We start from the raw sequence: 20,200 nt of genomic DNA on the forward strand, positions 1-20,200 counted from the left end.
TCACATTTGCACTTCACCAGGACAGGGCAGTCTTGAGCAGGTTGGGCACCCTGGCGCTGAGGGGCGGAGATCGCTCTGGCGCCCCCGCCCTCGCAGCGCGTAGCATGGCTTCTGCGCGGCTTTGCTGCGCAGTGCCCCGCCTACCAGCCCGGTGCCCTGACACCCCGCACCACCGGGACTCTACCTAGAGCCGGCCCTGCACCAGTAGAATCACTAGAAGATCACCTTCCTCATTGCCTCTCACATTTCCCAATGGGGCATTAGGAGTGTTCAGTGGTCCAACAGCCCTTATGCAAACGGCTCACTTCCCAAGATTATATTTTTCAAGTTGTGAGAGGAACCTTGTTTCAGGTGTTGACCAGTGCTCCTCAGATGTTCTCTGAGTACCCCTGAAGTACTCAGAGATTCCTGAACACTCACAAAATTGGGAGTGGAGGACTCTGCAAGACTCCACTGCTATTACTATTATCATCCCACATCTGCATTGTTCGTTTTGTTTAGCAGTAGAGCCACTTCTTTCACCAGTGCTGCCACCACCAATTCCAACAGCAAATATGTCAGGTGTTTTTCAGGGCAAACAGAAGGTCCTTGCAGGCCAATTCTGGCCCATGAGGCAGTTGTTCCACGTGCTCAATATACACCAGTGATGAAAGTCTATCAGATTCCTGCTAGAACTGGTCTTAGCGGATTCAGATTCCTTAAGTTTAAGAAATTGAATAGTTGCTTATATTTTCTTCTGCACTGTGACATATTCGATCTGAAATGGAAAATTGGGAATTTATACAGGTAGTAATCTGAAGACTGCAAAACCATCTGATTCATATTCTAGTACTCTAGTACTCTACAAACTAGTTTTCATGAGTCTCAAAAATGCTTTACCTGAGGTTCTGGAAATCTGAATCATTGGCTAAAACCTAGTTTCTGTCAGTATCAAATAGAGTGGAGTATCTCTTTCTTACCTCCAACCCACCAGAAAGGCCATCTTGGAAATGATAGCTTCAACTCAGTATTATTATTACTATGTGAGCTGGTTCAAGCTTCATGATAACACAGGAACAGGTAATGTTCAGCCTTGGGCTTTCACAATTTTCCCTCCCTCTCTTGTAGGTGGAGCCACAAGGAGAGCAGCAACATTTAACTCCATTTTTCGCTAACTGCAACTGGTTTCATCTGAAGCCAACAAACTACCCCAGGCATCCCCAAACTTTGGCCCTCCAGATGTTTTGGACTACAATTCCCATCTTCCCTGACCACTGGTCCTGTTAGCTAGGGATCATGGGAGTTGTAGGCCAAAACATCTGGAGGGTCGCAGTTTGGTGATGCCTGAACTACCCCAATAAAGAATCTCAAATAGTTGCTTGTTTGAAATAAGCTAACTTCACACCACATAATATTGAAGCTGTCTTGTTTTAACAGACCATACAGTAGTTAAGTTTCACCACAAGTTAAGGTTCAGATGTAAAGTGAAAGCTGCTGAAGAGGTTAATGGAACACATGAGCCAATGCTTCATTCTTCCATGACAAACAATGGTATACTGTTAGGCTGAAATTGGCTTTGTTTCTAAATAAGTGTAAATATGACACAGAATTAAAACTGCTCTGAATTTTGAAGGAAAACAGTTGGACAAAACAAAAACCAAGTGCCAACCATATTATTGTAGCTTGTAATTTGGCAGTCTTTTGTTGCATTCAAAGCAGTGCAAAACAGGAAAGTATGCAGTAGTGCTTTTTTCTATTTCTGCCAGCAGCTGCTGCCATTCCTTTTCGGACCATTAGGTCTGCTGCTCCATTTTTCATCAAACTGCTGCCTCTGCTGCTGGAACATCAGCTTCATCTGTTTTGGAGTGCTGCTGTTTCTCCATCTGTCCTAACTCAAGCACACCTCACTCAAATTCCTCCTCTAATAAACCCAAATCCCACTTCTTACACCAGTGTTGTGTGCTACCCCAGTCTCTGAGCAGTGAGAAATCCCAGGGGTTCCAAACACTTTATCAGTATACAATCTGAGGATGAGGGAGCTCACAGCATTTTAAAAAACCCATAGAGTCTGCTACCTCTTTATGTTTCCAGAGAAGCCCTGAAGTCCAGCTTAGGCTCAGCACCAGGCAAGACATGTGTCTCTGTCAGCCACTTCCAACCTTTCACATCCAGCATCCAACTCACTCACACACATAACAAATCTGGTTATTGTTCTCCTATGTACCAGCTAAGTAAGTGGAGCGAGTGAAGGGCTCCCCAATTTGTTCTACGGCACAGAACAACTTCTTTGGATATTCAAAAATCACTCTACTTAACTAGCCAGCCAAAGCCATTACCTTGCGCTGTACACACCTGCCCAGATTGAATGCCTGCGATGGGCAGACCAACTTTTGTGTGTGAGAGTCAGTTATCTCACTCTGTATTCTTCAGCAATAAAATGGGACAGATGCTATATGTAAATGCTTTATTTTGTAATAATGTATTAAACATATATATGTGTGTGTAATTTGGCCTGTGATGTGGCTCAATTGATTGCATTATTTGGTATGGTTTGATCTGCATCTTCATCCCGGCTTTCTGCATATGATGACAATCTTTTGTCTTTGGTTCAGTTGGGTTGAACTGTGAGAACTTCAAACTGTGTGGCTGTTTTGCTTGGCGGAAGGGATCTAAAAATGTGGCAATGCGATTCAGGGGGGCGAATACCGTTTGCTATCAATCCCTTTCTCCTCAAACTGATTGTGTTCCCTGATCCTACCCCAGTACCTACACCTATCTTTCATTTTAATTTATTTAAACAAATTTATATTAAAAAGGGACCCAGGTGGCGCTGTGGGCTAAACCACTGAGCCTAGGGCTTGCTGATCAGAAGGTTGGCGGTTCGAATCCCTGTGACGGGGTGAGCTCCCGTTGCTTGGTCCCAGCTCCTGCCAACCTAGCAGTTCGAAAGCATGTCAAAATGCAAGTAGATAAATAGGAACCGCTATAGCGGGAAGGTAAACGGCGTTTCCATGTGCTGCTCTGGTTCGCCAGAAGCGGCTTTGTCATGCTGGCCACATGACCTGGAAGCTATATGCCGGCTCCCTCGGCCAATAATGCGAGATGAGCGCGCAACCCCAGAGTCGGTCACAACTGGACCTAATGGTCAGGGGTCCCTTTACCTTTACCTTTTTATATTAAAAAGTAGGTAGCAGCTCAATTCAGATTGGGCCACTTATCTCAGCCAACTTGTGGCCTGCATAACACACATCAGAAAGATATTAACTACAGATTCATTACATATCTTGCATCAACCAAGCACATCTTTCCAAATCTGTCCCTGCATCTGTGCAGACCATTTCTCTGGATCTTCCTTGCTGATATAAGTAATAAAACTTTGCTACATTATATGAGCCCATTTGTCCTTTTGTGTGTGTGTGCACTTGGTTCACCAGTTTTTCCAGCTGAGCGACATTCCATACTATGAGGTATCACGAGTCCAGAGAAATCTCATTGCGTACTTTCCTCTGTTTTGAAACTCTAGCCTAGCTGCCACTAGCAAAAACACTTAAAGAGTAATAGGTCTTTTTCTGCATTATCCCCTTGTCTGCCATAACTTTCCACAAACATTTTTCCTGTTATTCATAACCCTATAATGCTTTGTGTTGATTTAGAGTCCTTGTCAGCTTCAAGTTGACCATTCATAATTGAACAAATGTGTGAAAAGGTTAAGTGATCACTGGCAGGTCACAGACTTGGTCTTTATTTCTTACAACTTAACGTACTGCAACATTTTTGAGAAATCAATTGTTCATCCTCCACATCTCAGTCGGTACTGACAGGCACAACCTACCTATAACTGGCTAATAGAGTTACAGTGGTTTCAGACACCCAGTTTTTCAACTGTATAATGGCACTTTGCAATTGATTTCAATAAGGCAAAAGTTGTGTGAAGAGTATCTTTCACATTTCAGCTGGCTCTGCATCCAGCAGAGTTGGTTGTTCTCAAAGTACTCTTCAGGTACCAGAATAGATACACAGATGCTAATTGTGTTGGGACTATGGGCTAAGGTTACCAGATTTCTTTCAATGAATCCGGGGACACTTTTCAACTTCAATGGATTTTGTATGGGGACTGATTTGTAAATCCGGGGAATGTCTCCGGGAAACGGGGACATCTGGTAAAACGTGGGCAGCACCACAAGGGAGGCAATAATGAGTTTTTAATTGAGCTTTAAAGCTTCTGAAAACTAGTATATTTATTAGTAAGATCAGAAACTTGCCTTTTAAATCACTGTGAATTCCAATAAGATTAGCTGTGTTACAATAAACTAGTTATGCCACTAGATTCGTTCTGCTTTAAATGCAGTTGAAATTTTTTGTTATGTTCGCAGTCTATTGTAAACACACACCAGATTCTGGCACAATAAAATTGCAAAGAGTTTAATATTCAAATGGTGTTGATTATAGTCATATCTAAAAACAATTTCCCACTGCTGTAACTTGTTCCAGTGATCTGTATACAGTACTGTAGTTTAACGTAGAAATGCTATTATATGGCACAGCCGCTAGAGGTCATAGGATGCCAGGAAATACATTATGCTATGTGCAGTCTTAGGTATTTTTAAATGGAAGTGTTCAAAGTAGGTCTTAGGCTGCATACTTAGAATAATTTAATGGAAACCAGGTTATTCCTTGCACTGTTTAACCTCTGTTGGCCCAAAACAGAAAGGCCTTAAACAATACTTATATTGTTAAGTGGGGAACTTTTCCACTCTTTCAAATGATTGGGGAATTAAAAGGAATCTTATGCACTAGGCAGTGATTGAGAAAACAATATTGCAGGATTGTAGTTATTTTGGATTAGTAAAAATAGAGCACAAGGGTGTTAATCTGTGCTTTATGTAGCATTAGTGAGTCAAAAGAGAGAGAAAATGTTGAAGACCTCATAAGATTGGGAGTGCTTATTTTAGGCACTGAAGCAAATAAAGCATGGAGTAAGTATCTGGTCTACACAAGAGGAAACTAGGGAACTAAATAATATACAAATAGAATAGCAGAATATCATTGAAGCATTCTAGTACCATTGATCAACAATATGTGGTGTATGTATTTAAAGTGTAAACAAAATGCCTTAATTACAAAAAGTGGGAGACAGATCAAGCATGTGACACTTAGGGAAAGCATCACAACTAATCAACCCTCTTCTAAAGATGTCCTTAATTCCACTGTGAAATTTCTTTATACAATTTCTTTATACAATTTATTGTACAAATTATACAATTTCTTTATACAATTTATAAATTTATTTATACAAAGGGCCTCAGCCATTTGGAAAAGCAGGAAGAAGACCACTTGAAGAACCATATTCATTGAAGTATAATTTGTTTTGGAACCACAAACAGAGAGAAAACAGCAGGCAGCACCTCTATTTCTACAGCCCCTTAACATGAATGCTTATATTTTTAGCAATATGCTGTCCTGAATTGACCCTGATTTTCTTTAGTAATCTCTGATGCTAGATAGGCGAAGTAGTATTAGTATTGGGGAATAGAGGGGCTGTGGTTGTGAACAAGCTGCCTTTGGTAATCCACAGTTATGCAATACATTTATTTGGACTAACCAAGGTGCCACAAAATAGTGAGCAAGCTTTTGAGTTTTTCTGAACATCAGGCTGGATGTTACCTATAGCCAGAGGTGGGAAGAAGGTGAAACAAGAACATACTGGCTTAATGTTGTAGCCAGGTCTGCCCCTACATCTGATGTAGGCAGCAGATATTGGAGGTGGCAAGAGCCACCCACTGCTCCTCCTAACCTAACCTAACCTGATCTGTACCCCTTAAGTTAGCATGCTACCGTACCACAAAATATAGTAGGGGATGTTATCTCAGCATTGAAATAAAATTCAAATGTTTTAAGTCATCAGTCCAGTTGGATTTTGTAAGTGCAAAGGGGGGGGGGATGAACTGCTTTAAGTTCCAGGTCAGAGCAGAAGTATTTTTATATTAGCAAAGCTGAAGATCAGTTTTAGGTGATGTACTACTATGTAAAAAAAACGAAAGCCAAATTAGGTAGTTTTTTCTAGGAGTTGGAAAATACATAACCTACAAAAAGCAAACTCTCTCTTTAGCTGGTGGAAAATTCATCTGGTTGTAGATACACACATATAAAATCCGTTCTGAAAATGCCTTTTAAAAAAAGTTTTTAAAAAATAAATTGAATTTTCCATAAGGCTCACCATTGCCATCTAGTGTCACATCGTTTATTGCACTTAAAACACACACAAAAAGTTTTATTTGCAGCTGTATAATAAACTGTTCCTTTTGCTAGATTCCTCCTCAACATGGTAAGCTGTCTTATATCAACTCAGCCCTACCTTTTCCAGTCTTTTTCGCATTCCTGGATCGAGTTTGCCCCAGGCCTATCTGGAGGAGTCAGGCAGGAATGGAACCCTGTGGCCTTTTACCTGCGAAGCATCTGCCCTTTCAGAAATTTTGCATGCTTGATAGAATTTGTTTTTTAAAATGCTTCCAGTATGTTTTTTTCTCCAAAACTTTTACTGGCAAGTTAAATCGTGTTTAAATATACGATTTGCATGTTTATTTGGAAGGAAGCCCCTGAGTTTAATTGGGCTGTGTGTGTGTGTGTGTGCAGATATTTTAAGCCTCTGCAAAGGAGTAGCAGTCCGCTACATGCATAGGCTGGCGCACTGTCCCTTTAAGGGCTCCTCCCCCTCCTTCCTCGCGGCTCCTCCGCGGCGCTCGAGCACGCCAGCCTCACCTTCTGCCGATGACATAATTCCTATCCTCTAATTGGCTGCTTCCTTCTTCAGTCACCTTTCTCTGCCCCGCCTGCCCCTTTCCCCACCCCGCCTCTCGCCCGTTAGCACCCGGAGTTACTCGACACCCGTTGACGGGCGCTGGCGTCATTCAGTCTCCTCCGCGCCTTCGGATTGGTCGCGCCGCCTGCTCGTCCCGTAGCTCTGCGTTCTGGTGGGCGGGAGCTTCCGCGGCTGCGAGGAGCTGAGCCGGCGGCGGTGAGGGCCGTGGTTTTTTTTTTGCGCGCTCGGGGAAGTTTTCGGTGGGAGGTTGCGGAAGGGGAAGGCGGCCAAGTGCGGGCAGCTGGGATGGAGTCGTGACCAGGTGAGTGCAAGGGAGGCCTCGGGAGGGAACATGCCGGCAGCTCCTCGCCCCGCCCGCCCGCTGGGGGGGGGGTGGAATGTCCCTCCATGTATGGGGCAGGGAACCGCCCCTCTGAGAAGCACGAAGCGGGGCTGCCCCGGTTGCTGGGAGAGCCTGGTCTTGGCTCGCTTCACGCTCCTCCTCTGCCCCACGGCGGAGGCTGGCGGGAGAACCGCGCCCTCCTTCTCCCGTCCCACACGAACCACGCAGCCCCCCCGTCCCCCCACGCCGTTCTCCTTTGCAGACCGGGCCTTTCATTCGGGCTACGTGACCCTGGCCTTGCCCTCCCACTCCTTTGCTATTCGTTCGTAAGTAAAACGGCGAATGTTCCGTCTCCCCTGCCCCCAAATAATTTGCCTAGAAGAGCCACCGAAGGTATCATTTTTCTCCATCAGCCGCCAGCCAGGCTTCTGCTTTTCCCCGTAACGCCCCCCTCCGCCGTGTCATTTCACCCTTCGGCGTTTTCCGAACGGGTTTATCATCCCTCCCTCTCCACAGTTTTCAGCTATTGGGTTTTTATTGGGCAAGAATAAACCTCCAGGATCACCACCACCAAAAAATTCTTTTTGTGTGTGTGTGTGTGTGTGTGTGTGTGTGTCTTTGAGACTTTTTTTCCTGCCAGAAAATTTTAATTGCAAAGGAGATGTAAATGTACTGGGTCTTCTCTATGTAATTTCAAGAATGCAAGATTGCCCCTGATTCAGTTTCAGAATTGCAATCTGTGTGGAGAACTGTTTGGAGAATATGGGCTGAGCCAATCACACCCACCCACCGGCACATGTAGGAATCTGCGTTGAGCATATAGATTCATTTGATGCTTCCCAGAATCCTGTGCTTGAGGGTGGTTGAATGCGGCTGGCTCATTGTGGGCTGGAGGCCAGCAAGAATAGCCTTTGCTTAGTACTTTCCCTGCTGATTAGCATCCGAGGATCTGAGCTTGTGAATAGAATCACACTGGCGCTTATAGTTCATCCATAGTTAAGGATGCATCCTCTTTAACAGCATAAAGACATGGGACTCCTCCTGGGTTTCCCACTTTGAAAGGATCTGGACATCACATGGTAGCAACTTGCAGAAGAGTGACTATTCATTGGTTGTAGTAAAAGCAGGCTTAGCATACCTTAAGGCAGGCCCTGGGGTGGTGGTGGTTTCCAAATGCATCCTTCTAGGCCTCTCTGGACAGTCCTTGGGACTCTGCCCAACCACACCTCTTATCAGCCATTTGCCTTCCTTGAGTGCTTTTGCTTGGCAAGAAATTGTTCTTGAACTGTAGTAATGCGTCTTGTTTGCCTGCATGAAGAGGGGTGTGTGTGTTTGCATGTTGAGAAACCTCTTGTTTCTGTGTGGCTTGAATGTACAAATGTACATCTGTTGCTTTGCCCACTTTTTTCCCTCTGGTGTTGCCATGTCTGGTGGGCAACATCTAGAACAGTGGTGTCCAAACTTTTTTCAAAGAGGGCCAGATTTGATGAAGTGAAGGGCAGGGAGGGCCGACTGAAGGGCCGACCAAAGTTGTTGACCTTTTTTAGGGTTGAAGTTGAGGTTTTTTTTAGGATTTTACCCCAGGAAATATACTGCCACAGGGGCCAGATTAAACCGACTGGCGGGCTGGATTAGGCCCCCCGAAACGGATTTTGGACATGCCTGGTCTAGAAGGTTGCCTACAAGGCAATGTGGCCCTTAGGTTGAAAAAGTTTATTATGGCATAGGCTTTCTTGTACACTTCTTGTTTTCAAACACTGGAGTGACTTGTCAGATCAGTTCCATGTTAGTAAGTCTTTATTGCATATTCTGTAGCAAGGGATTTGCATACTTGTTGACCTAGTGAAGGTCTTCAGCAGGAGCCTCCCTTTTTGTTTCCCAGGGTAGTATCTCAAGAGTGCAGTTTACCAGCTTTGAGGAGTTTAATATGGGAAAATGGAAGTTATGAAATTATGGCATGGGGTTGTGTAACTTGGTGAAATGAAAAGTACAGTATATGAGTATAGGTGGGCAGAAAATGCATGAGCATGCAAGATTTGGTAGGTATTTTTAATCCAAAGATGAAATAATTACATCAAAAGTTCCACTAGACTCCATAGTTTGCATCTCTATTTAAGGCACACAGAAAATAATGCGAAGATCGATATTTCAGGTGTGTAGAAAAATAGTTGGTATGTGTATAAATGTGTATAAATATTGATTTTAATTAAAAATCATTTATAAACAGCTTGATATTTTAAAAATTGCTCTAAATGGTGTGCAGTATGAAGCAAACAATATAATTAAAACAAAAATGCAATATAAAACCAATGAATGTCAGTTTTGGTGTCATTGTATACAGCTAGAGTATAAGGATGAATAACTTCTAGGTACAAAATATGCTCTGAAGTAGTTCCTTGATGGATACATAGCAAACTTCATTTGCTTTCCTTTGAAGCCCTTTTGCAGTTGGAGGATAGAGAAAAAACTGTGAGCAGCAGGGTGCCCTTTTTCTATCAGTGGGACACCCTGGGAAACTCACCAAGCATATTGCACCTGGTGCTGGGTGTGGAGAGTGCACCTGACTACTTAATGTAGTGTTTCTCAAACTTGGGTCCCCAGCTGTTGTTGAACTACACCTCACACCATCCCTCACCATTGGTCCTGCTAGCTTCGGATTATGGGAGTTGTAGTTCAACCACAGCTGGGGACCCAAATTTGAGAAATACTGGCTTAATGGAACACAGGTGTGTGGGCAGCCTGAGGAAACTCCATCCACTTTGGTGCCTGCCCATAAAAGCAAGCCCTGATCATGAGACAGTGAAGCAGCTGGAGAAGATAGGACAGAGGCTGGATAAAGAACTGTGTGTGGAGAGGCGGCTTATTTGTATTAGTGTAATATTTTTATATTTTAACTGCTTTTTTGTAATATTTAGTGTTTGTTTCAGTTTTCTGTATACTGCATAGATACGTTTTTTATATATTAAGTAGCATAGAACTGGAGTGATAAATAAAATTTCACTGATGACATTGCTTCCAGGCCTGTTTCTTGCTTTTTTGTGGATAGCTGACTTCATACATGACAGAAATATGTTTAGCAAAAACTTTCTCTGCTAATTAAAGTGGGTGCCTAGGAAGTGCAGAATGATTTTTTTGAGGGATATTGCTTTTTGGAAGTTTCCACTGCCCATCCTTTGTGATTATGAAAGCTGAATAACTTGGAGCTTCATTCTTAGTTGAATTTGAAGTGGTTAGTTCTTGCATCTATCCTTATGAATCATCAGGTTTTTGGTGTATTGGGACACTTAAAGAAATCCTTCATGTTGGTAGAATAGTTAATAACACAATGTATGATGCAGTGCTGTCAACTTTCTCTTTTTTTGCGGGAAATTCCCTTATTCAGCGCCCTTACTTTCATATCTGGGAGTTGACAGCCCCATAGGATTCCTTATCTTCAAATCCAGGGGTTGACAGCTATGGTATGTTGAAAGTTTAAAAGGGAGAAATGGAAGCTAAGGTGGTGGTAGATTGTAAGCACATGCTATGCTATCAGTATGTTGAATACTAATAATATTGCTAGGAATCTACCGTTGTAAATTACCTTATACTGAGTCAGACCTTTAGCCATCTAGCTCAGTATTGATTACACTGACTGGCTGAGCATTTCAGGGTTTCTGGCAGGAGCTTTTCACAGCCCTTCCTGGAGATGCTGGGAATTGAACCTGTAATCTTTTGCATGTGAGGCAGATGCTCTAGCACTGAACTTATAGCCCTACATATAGCTGGGAATTTGGAAAGACCAGTGAAGTCCAGATATGCACAGAACTCTCTCAAGTGAAGCATGATGGTGATAATGCCTTTTTTTGCTTGGCCCACCATTGGCTGCTGTTAAAACTGTCCATTGTGAATTTTATTGTTTTAAAAATTTATGTCTGCTAATGGTTGTCGCAACAACCTGTGACAAAGAAATCCATAAATTTTATTAAGTTATGTGAAGGATTTTCTTATGTGCCACAAGTTTGTTGTCTTTCAGTTCTCTTGGCTGAATTGTACTGAGAATTTGCCTCTTCTTGCTGTTCATAGTTTGTAAGCCTTTATCAAATTGAGCCTCGGACACTAACATATTTTTTAACCTAAATATTCAGACTTCTTATGAAGAAATGCAGAGGGATATTACTGATTTAATTTCCCTTTTCTCTATTTTTGTAATTTACTTTAAGTGAAACTTTAATTCCTATGTGTTGGTGAGGTCCTACAGGCATTTCATGACTGTTGAAGATTACAGTATCTTTCAATTCATCATTCTGTTAAAACCAGATTGCTTGAATTTCAGTGAGAAATTCAATATTCTACATCTGAATATATTGTTTTTACATGCGTTTTTAACTAAAAGTAGAAATAGCATGCAGATTGGAAGAGGATGGGGAAATTAAGTAAAGGAATACCCGCCTCTGCACACACCAGCCATTTCCAGAGCATAGTGGTCAGGATTCAATTAAGTCCAGTCAGTGGAAGCCGCCCTGTACAAGGACTACTCTGTGCAATGGGCCTTTCTCCTTTCTCCTCCCTCCACTTCTTCAAAATTGGCTCTGGGGCAGTTGGGGATCCTTTGGTTTGGTCTGGTAAGCCCAAATGCTTCCCTTGCCAAAACAGTGGTTTTAGCACAATGTTGAATTCCTCCCATAGTGTTTCTGTGCTTGTGTGCAAGATGTCAGAATGATAAAGAAGTTGATATTGGTGAGTACAGCATTCTGCATGCACAAGGACTTGGTAGTAGGGGTCAGTATGCAAACAGCTATCTGTCCTTTGCTGTCTCTTCCTGCCTATGCTTTTAATCCCATCAGTTCTTTGCTTCTTCCTTGTCTCCACTCATTTGAAATCTCATGAAAATATAGGGATGAATTCAGCCTTTGTTCTTAGTTTTGCTGTATATATAAGTTGAAACTGTCTTTATATTTTAACTCACTGTTTTGGGTTGCAGCCTTACCTAAGAATAAAGCACTTCAGCTCAGTGTAACCTCTGAGCTAGATACCTAGGGTTGCATTGCACATTTGTGGTACTGAAAGTTGTGTTGATTTTAAATAGCAGTATAACTTCTAATATGTTTCCTCTTGCTTGTTCCTCAAGTACTGGAGAAAGTAAGAATTCTTGTTAAATTTATTTTATTGTGGGCCTAACTTTGGTATGGGTAAATTAGTATAACTTCAGGAGACTATCCAGCAATGAACTCATCTTCAAAACTTCATATCTTTAGGAATAGAGAGGATAATAGTGTCTAGTTTGGTTTTTGTTTTAAATAACTTTTTATTGGGTTTTATACAAGGATCATAGGAATAATAAATATACAAATAAATAGACCAAGTCTTCTCAATTTGCAGTAATATCTACAACATATGGTTCATTGTTAATGTTCCATGTGTAAGTTCTTGGCTCGTGATTTGGTCTAAACAAAAACAAATGGGAAACATGATAGAACAGAGTTAACGGATAACATTCAACATCACATAGCTAAACACCTAATCAGGAATGTTGGTGGTAGTGCTTAGATGAGGTATGAGTAATCATTTTTCCTATTTATGTTTCCATTGAAACAATATACCAATATATCATATATTGATGAACATGGGTGTTCTAAGTGGAGATAATAATTTATGTTTAAATTAACATTTAGAATGGCTCAACCACATTGACCAAATGCTGATGGAAAGGATTGTTCATTTTCTGGAATACTGACATATGTTATGAAATTAAATCACACCAGGGTAAAGTCATTTTTCTTGATCTGTCCACATGTCAACCATAGTTTACTTGTTAATCTCTCAAGGAAGGCTGTTTTCCAAACTGTTTTGTACCAATTGTCTATCGTGCTAGAAAGGTCTTTCCAGTGTCTGCTTATGTTGTGTCACGCCGCTTGTAATAAATTACTCATTAATTTTTTATTATGCAAATCCAGATTGTCTTGAAATACATTTAATAAAGATAGTTCAGGTATGACTTACAATAGTGTCTAGTTAAACAGAATGTCACAAATCTTGCAAAATGAGATTTCAGGTACTGTACTGTGTATGAATATTTGAAATTTTGGGAAATTCTTTTTATAAGCACTTTATGGAAAAATAAAATTGATAGTTTGAGGACCATCTTTGTGACACAATTTTAGAAAAAGGCAAATAGTTTTAACTAGTATATTGGAAGTTGCAATTTTAACCTTGTAGTGAATATCAGTTCTTAAATTTAAAAATAATAGTTTGAGAGGCCTAGGAATTTGCTTGATGTTTGTAAATAGCTTGTTTTCCTGTTAATTTTGTGGTATTATGACAAATATGAAACTGGATATAGTTAAACTTTTGTGGAGTCACAGCAGGAATATAAGGGAGACTGATTTGAGATTAAAATTCCCTTTAACAAAGGAATTCCAAAATATGTTGTGCCACTTGAGACTTTTATTAGGTGAGCTTTGGACCTGTTGTAAGTATAATTGTGTTACCTGTCTTCCTTAAGCCTTCTCAACTATTCTGGTTTGCCTTGCCCAGGGGCACTTCGGGGTTTTTAAAAAACTGTTTCATATGGTGTTTTGTTGATCTTACCTGGTTTGGAGTAATGCAAACATGAATTTCATTAGTTTTAATAGCTGCTAATCAGGGGGGGGGGAACCCTGTCTGCTTTGCTGTGTCTGTCACAAATCCATTACAGTCATACCTCGGTTTAAGTACGGTTTGGTTTGAGTACTTTCAGTTTAAGTACTCCGCGGACCTGTCTGGAACGGATTAATCCACTTTCCATTACTTTCAATGGGAAAGTTCGCTTCAGGTTAAGTACGCTTCAGGTTAAGTACAGACTTTCGGAACCAATTGTGTACTTAAACTGAGGTACCACTGTACAGTAGTGGAAAAAGGAAGGTGATTGAATACTGGATAGTGACAAGATGTCTATAGTTACCTGCCACTAATGAGGCATTTTTCTTCTTTGTAACCATGGTTCTGGGGTGTTTTCAGTAGTGGGAGGGATTACTCATGGTAATATATGAAACACTGTTAATTGCTATTGCTGATTACACAGGAACAAGGAAAATACATTATAAGAACTTGATTCAATGTAACAGCCATTCTTATAGGGAAAGGGAGTCTAATGAGATTAGGTTAAAGGGGGTTCCTTTACTAACAACATACAAAACAGATTGCAGTTGGGATAGAGTTGACCTAAGTTTAAAAAATATTGAAGCAAGGATATAATTTTCACAGATAACTTTAGCTTGGAAATAAGGTTTCCAGCTATTGATTCTTGAATAGCCACTCGAAACAGTAATGTATGCTAGAGATCCCTGATATGGATAGAAAATGTTGAATATTTCATTAGGGTTTAAAACATCTGAAGGTTATGAAATCCCGACTTCACTGGCTGCCAATTAGTTTCTGGGCCCAACTGAAAGTGCTGGTTTTCACCTATAAAGCATTAAATGGCTCAGGACGACAATAACTCAAGAACTACCTCTCTCCATATGAACCTACCTGGACCCTGCAGTAATCGTGTGAGGCCCTTCTTTGTCTGCTTCCTCCATGAGAGGTCCGGAGGGTGGCAACACAAGAACGGGCCTTTTCTGCCGTCACTCTCCATTTGTAGAATGCTCTTCTTAGGGAGGTACAGCTGGCATCTCCTTTTCACCTTTAGGCACCAGGCAAAAAGCAAAGCATTCCTCTTCAACCAGGGCTTTGGCTGACTGACATCCTATATGGTTTTAAATGTCTTTATGGGGGAGGGGTTATATTTTTGTTTCATTTTTGTTTGTGTTATTATTATTATTATTGTGTCTTTTGTGTTTTTATCTTGTATTTTTATGCTATGAATCGCCCTGATAACTTTATTTTTGAGGTCTAAATGAAAGGTCTTTAACGTGATATAAGAAGCTAACTGAGCTGCATTGTGAGGCTAATGAGTGGAAAGAGGAGTCTTTTTGGCTTCTATCTGTAGTACTTCCATTGCGGTTTTATTCTGCTTATTGTTACTTTAGTAACCTATGCTTGTTGTGTACTAACATTTCTTAGTTGTAATAGTTCAGGATTGTTCTTTCTTTTTTTAAAATAAAATAAAATTCCAGTTATGTCCTATAGCAGATGGTTGGACAGGAGTGATTAAAATTAGAGTTGCAACTCTGAAAAATATACTTCAGTGCAGCTTTGGGCAGTGCACACCTTCATTAGGACTTTGCAACGCTGCCAATGACTACCTGAAACTGCTTGCTGATGCTGGGCTATGCTTGCTTTTGCCATTTTATTTTGAAGGTAGGTAGATGTCTGCTATCGCCTCAGTATGTTTTTGCAGTGTGACTACTTTGGTGACATTCTTTAATTATAGAGAAGGCAGCTTTCATTTTCTGCCTCTGGCCTTCTTAATTTTGGAATTCTAATTAAACATGCGAAAGTTGGGTCAGCAGTTTAGTGTTTTCACAGAGCAGCTGAAACTTACCTTTCTTAGGAACCTTCAAGTTCATATGTACATTTTGGATTCAGGTAATTTGAGAAACTGTGGTAGCAACAGTGAACTCCTTTCCAACATGTACATTTTAAATTTGTTTTTATTAGTGGGATAGCCTTTGCTTGCTTGCTTTTTAGCCTTTGCTTTCTCAGAACTTTCTTTCTTGCCATTGTAGAAGTTACAGGCATTTTATTTTCTGATTGAAATTGCTATTTAGAAACCAAGTAGAGAATTTGATCTGATGACATTTCATTTGCTTTTTACTTTACCTTGCATCTCCATTAGCTTGTTGCTGTCAGAGGTATTCCCATTTTCTTATTCCCAAGCAGACAAAACCTCTTCAAAGTGGGCTTGATGTTTAAAGTTGGAGACTGTTCAGGGTGGAGATGTTGAGTTGCTGAGCTTTGAAAAGGACTGCCAAGCATTTCCTCCTTGATCTATTCTGCCTTTGTCTATACAGTAGATGACAAACTATGACTGCATTTAAAGATTTGGGTGCCACAGTACTTGGGTGCCTGGAAGCTTTCAAAAAGTCCTACTTGCTCTGTGTGTCTCACCTAACTAGGAGGGGAAAGCTAACTCATTTCCAGCTGTTCCTACCATGTGACAGGGTTTTTTTTAAAGTATGGGAGTGTAGGGGTGGGGTCAAGAGCAGAGGCTTTGAGATGGAAAGGGAGGCCTTATGGACTAGAGGTTCATTATTCTTGCTGTACAGGAATTCGTAACTTTGCTTTGTGGTTTTCATAATGGGGAATAGAGGAAGGGACTCTTCATTCCTTCCACATGGACAACAGAAATCATAATTAGAAACTTGGGATTGTTAAATTTAGATGAAGGATCCTAGACTCTTTGATGGTTGTAGGGAGCTACTTGAGCTTTTAAATATGTAACTGGTGAGGCATGTTTCTTGGGCTTTACTTGACTGGAAGAAAGAGGGATACAAAAGTTAAGCCCCTGTTGTTGCGTTCAGATCAGAGTCTCTTTCTTAATGCCAATTGGAGAATTTCCATATTGCTCAACTACTAAACTCTGAGCCACCACTAGCAAAGGCAGATAACCCATTGCAATTGCTAGAATACTAACAGCTTAGCCGGAACATGTAAACAATGGTGTTGTATAAACTTTTCCACTGAATTATATGAGCAAGACAAGACTTCTACATCTCTTACAGTTGACGTTATTTTCTCGGGGGGAGGGGGGGACTTGTGAAAGTTATTTTATCACAGTATAGTCATACCACACAGCTGGAAAAGAGGTGGGAAAAACTCCATAGTGGTTCTGTGTAGTTGAGCTGTGGACTTAACATGACACTATTAAGAAAAATAAAATACTGTACATGAGATGATTAAAAATAACTTCCTTACATATGTTTATTGACTAATCATGTAAGCTGGGGTGGGGCAGAAAATATATTTGGGTCTGTTGGAATTTGGAACTTAAGTTGTTACTCATTTCCATTGTATTCCCAAGTGGTCTAAAAGGCTTTACCTTTTCTTTTTTTATTTCCCATTTCTATTTACTAGATTTCAAGACCCTCATATTTTGGAGAAAAGAGTTAAGGAAAAGGAGCTTTTGTATAAATGCTTTACAGAAGCTTTACAGAAGGGCTATCTTAGCAGCTAAGACTAATGGCTAAGCCTTCGCTGCAGTAAAGTGTCTCCTATATTGTGTTCTGCTAGATTCCCAAGCTATATTTTTAAAGCTGCAGCATGCCATTGACTTACTAAGTATTACTGCATAGATGTCTATGCCAGAAAAGAAGCAGGTACAGTATTGGGAAAGAAGTGCTTTAGCATATCTTCTCATGAGGCCTTTAACGCCCACCTCTTGGCAAACTGGCTTGTTAATTATCTGTTGTGGGACTACCAACAGCCATAAAGGAAGTGGTTGTACTTAATGTAATCATAACCCCTCACCTTTCTGGATATTCCTGGGAACTTCCATGGTGGTTGACTGAGTGATCTTGGGCAGTAGGGAAGTCAATTAAATCTGTTGGTTGATGCAATACACTGTACATCCTTGTCTGGAAGATTGTCAGAAGTTAGATAGCTCAGTTGGTTAGAGCATAGTGCAGGCACGATCCTCGTAATGGGCAGCTGCATATTTTTCTTCTAGCTCTGTGATTCCTTGATTCTATTTCACCTTTTGTGACTGCTTAGAACTACTGAAAGAAACTACAGTGGAACCTCGGTTTACAACTACCTCTGTTTATGAATGCCTCCATTTACGAACGGCGCAGACCCGGAAGTGTTCATATCCGGGTTCTGCGGCATCGGATGCAAAGATCGCTTCTGTGCAGCTCGTGCATGCGCAGAAGCGATCTGCGCAGCGCATGCGTGCGCAGAAGCACTCTACCGGCGCTTTGCGTATGCGCAAAAGTGTGCCTTCAGGGAGTGAATGCCTCTGTTTGCGGACGCCTCCGTGGAAACGGATTGTGTTCGTAAACTGAGGTTCTACTGTAAGTTGTGTTAAGAGGCAGGAAGGAATGGTGCTCAAAAAGCATGTTATTTTAGATTGCTACTGCCATTTAGGCTAATCTGTTACCAAAGTACGGGGACCACATCCAATTCTGTGCATTAAAATTCAAATGTTAGACCTATTCTTTAAATACTTATTTCTTTTAATGTGGTTTCTCATTTGTTCAGTTCTGGTTCTAGAATATGAAGATGCAGAAGCAAAAATCACATTAAATATATCATTCTTGTGATTTGTAGCTAATGCACACTTGTAGACGCAAATAGACTAAAACTTAGTCTATTATTATGTCCTTGGCAGCTTCTTCCAGTTGAGAGCTCTTGCTCTTCAAAGATTAAAGCATTCTTTCGCACACACAAATTAATGTAATGAAAATTTCAAACTGAAATATTTTGGTGGTGATTATCATCAGGGTCTACCAACTTTACAATAGTTTATATCCTTATTTTTCATGAAAACCTGGGCTGTCACCTGAATACCAATGCTGCCACATGATGGAAGTTGGAAAAGATGAATGGTAGCAGGATAAATATGGGGTTGCATATTTACAACATTTCCACCTTACCTAGGGGCCGAGGCCCAGACTCACCAGCCCTAATGAAGAGGCTCCTCATGAGGCCAGAGGAACATCACCCTGCTATTGTTTTATTTATTGATTTAATATGCTGTATACCACTTTGAGGTTTTTTATAAAAAATATAAAGCGGTATAGAAATGGGAAAAAAATAAACTGATTCTACTCAGAGTAGATTAATATACCATACCTAAGTTACTAATGTCCATTCATTTAAACAAATCTACTCCTGAGTATGACTGGCATTTCTCATGATCTATATTTGGTGCACTATTGGTATGTTCAAAGTGGGATATGTCTTAGGGTTAAGGAAATTTAGATATGGTATTCCTTTGTATCTCTTTGGGAATACTTTTTTCAGATGGAGCGGTTTGTACTGTATTGTAATTCCTCATGCACAAGGCATGTGGAGAGTGCACTGCTATTCTAAATGTATGCACTACTCCATATGTTGCTGCAGTAGCCACTTAGCAGAATCTGATAATCTGATAGTCCCATTATTGCGTAGACATTTTCAAGTATATACTCCCATCTAAAACTGTTGCTCCTTTGTGTCACTTAATACTTGCTTAGGTTGCCTTTAGTATGCTGCATCATTTATTGTATTTGTAAATGAAGACTTTATAAAGTTATTGACAAAAACTTTATTTGTAAATAAAGGCTGTTTCTGTATACATTGTACACTCAAAATTACCCAATAAGATGTTAAAAGAATCATAGATTGTCTCAACTAGGATTTGATCCTCTCATGCAATCAAACCAGGGCTGGATTAAACCAAGAAATAATTTATTAAGCTGCGCTTGTGAAGGGAGGAGTGTTGTTCCTGATTCTCCAAACCACAGGTAGAGGAGGTGTCATCTGAATGCAACCTTCAAATACTGTCTGAATCCTGACATTGCTTTGGAGGGGATGCCAAAATACTTAAATTTGGTGGCAACAAGATGGGAGGTGCTTTGTTTTGATCTGTACCGGTAGTAACATGGCTTAAGTCTTGTGGAAAAGATTTGATTTGTGTGATTTCTGTTTCTTTTGTAGTGATTGGAGCGCCTGGCATGGAACAGAACTGGATTGATTTGTGGGAACTATAAGGTTTGTAATCTTCCAGTTGCATTGGTTCCGTTTAAAATTAATTGCATGTCAAAGCCCTGCAAAACCCCCCCCCCCAATTTGATGAATAAGACACGTGGACACCAGTTTAGGTTAATGGGATAATAAAGGCCACAACTTTATTGGTTACAGAATGTGAAGTGGTATTGGATTAGCATTGGACCTGAACCAACTATATCTGGCTCCTGCCCATCATGCAGGGAGTCTAACAAGGGTTAACCACCAGTAGGGGGAGCCCCGTTGATGTACATCAACTCGGATCTCCCCTCAGGGTCACTGGTGAGGTCGTGCCATGGCCCTAGCCTCTACCCGGGCTTTGGACAGGAACCACGACCCCCGGATTCTTTTAACGGAATACCCTTAAAGGGGAGGGGCAGGTGATGGCCACAACTTCCCCTCCCATCAGCCAAGCTTTTCCAATGCCTAACTGCCAAACCTTACAAAGGTGCGACGATTTGCTACGAGGTAGG

The 20,200-nt window shown here is 40.9% G+C and overlaps 1 protein-coding gene across 10 annotated transcripts in view; it reads left to right on the forward strand.

Moving 5' to 3' along the window:
• The first annotated feature begins 6,942 nt into the window (after window positions 1-6,942).
• The window catches only part of MRTFA (myocardin related transcription factor A), a 91,220-nt gene continuing 77,962 nt past the window's right edge, over window positions 6,943-20,200 (forward strand). For 2 of the 10 annotated variants that reach the window (XM_088676637.1, XM_088676639.1), the window contains exons 1-2: window positions 6,943-7,100; window positions 19,659-19,712. The gene's annotated coding sequence lies outside the window, so the exon portion shown is untranslated. Of the gene's footprint in view, window positions 7,101-7,363; window positions 7,448-19,658; window positions 19,713-20,200 lie in introns of those variants that run through there. The other 8 variants (XM_088676641.1, XM_088676643.1, XM_060279814.2 and 5 more) reach the window with 6 other exon arrangements.

Source organism: Zootoca vivipara, chromosome 9 (assembly GCF_965207765.1).
Source record: "Zootoca vivipara chromosome 9, rZooViv2.hap1.1, whole genome shotgun sequence".
Taxonomy (NCBI): Eukaryota; Metazoa; Chordata; class Lepidosauria; order Squamata; family Lacertidae; genus Zootoca; species Zootoca vivipara.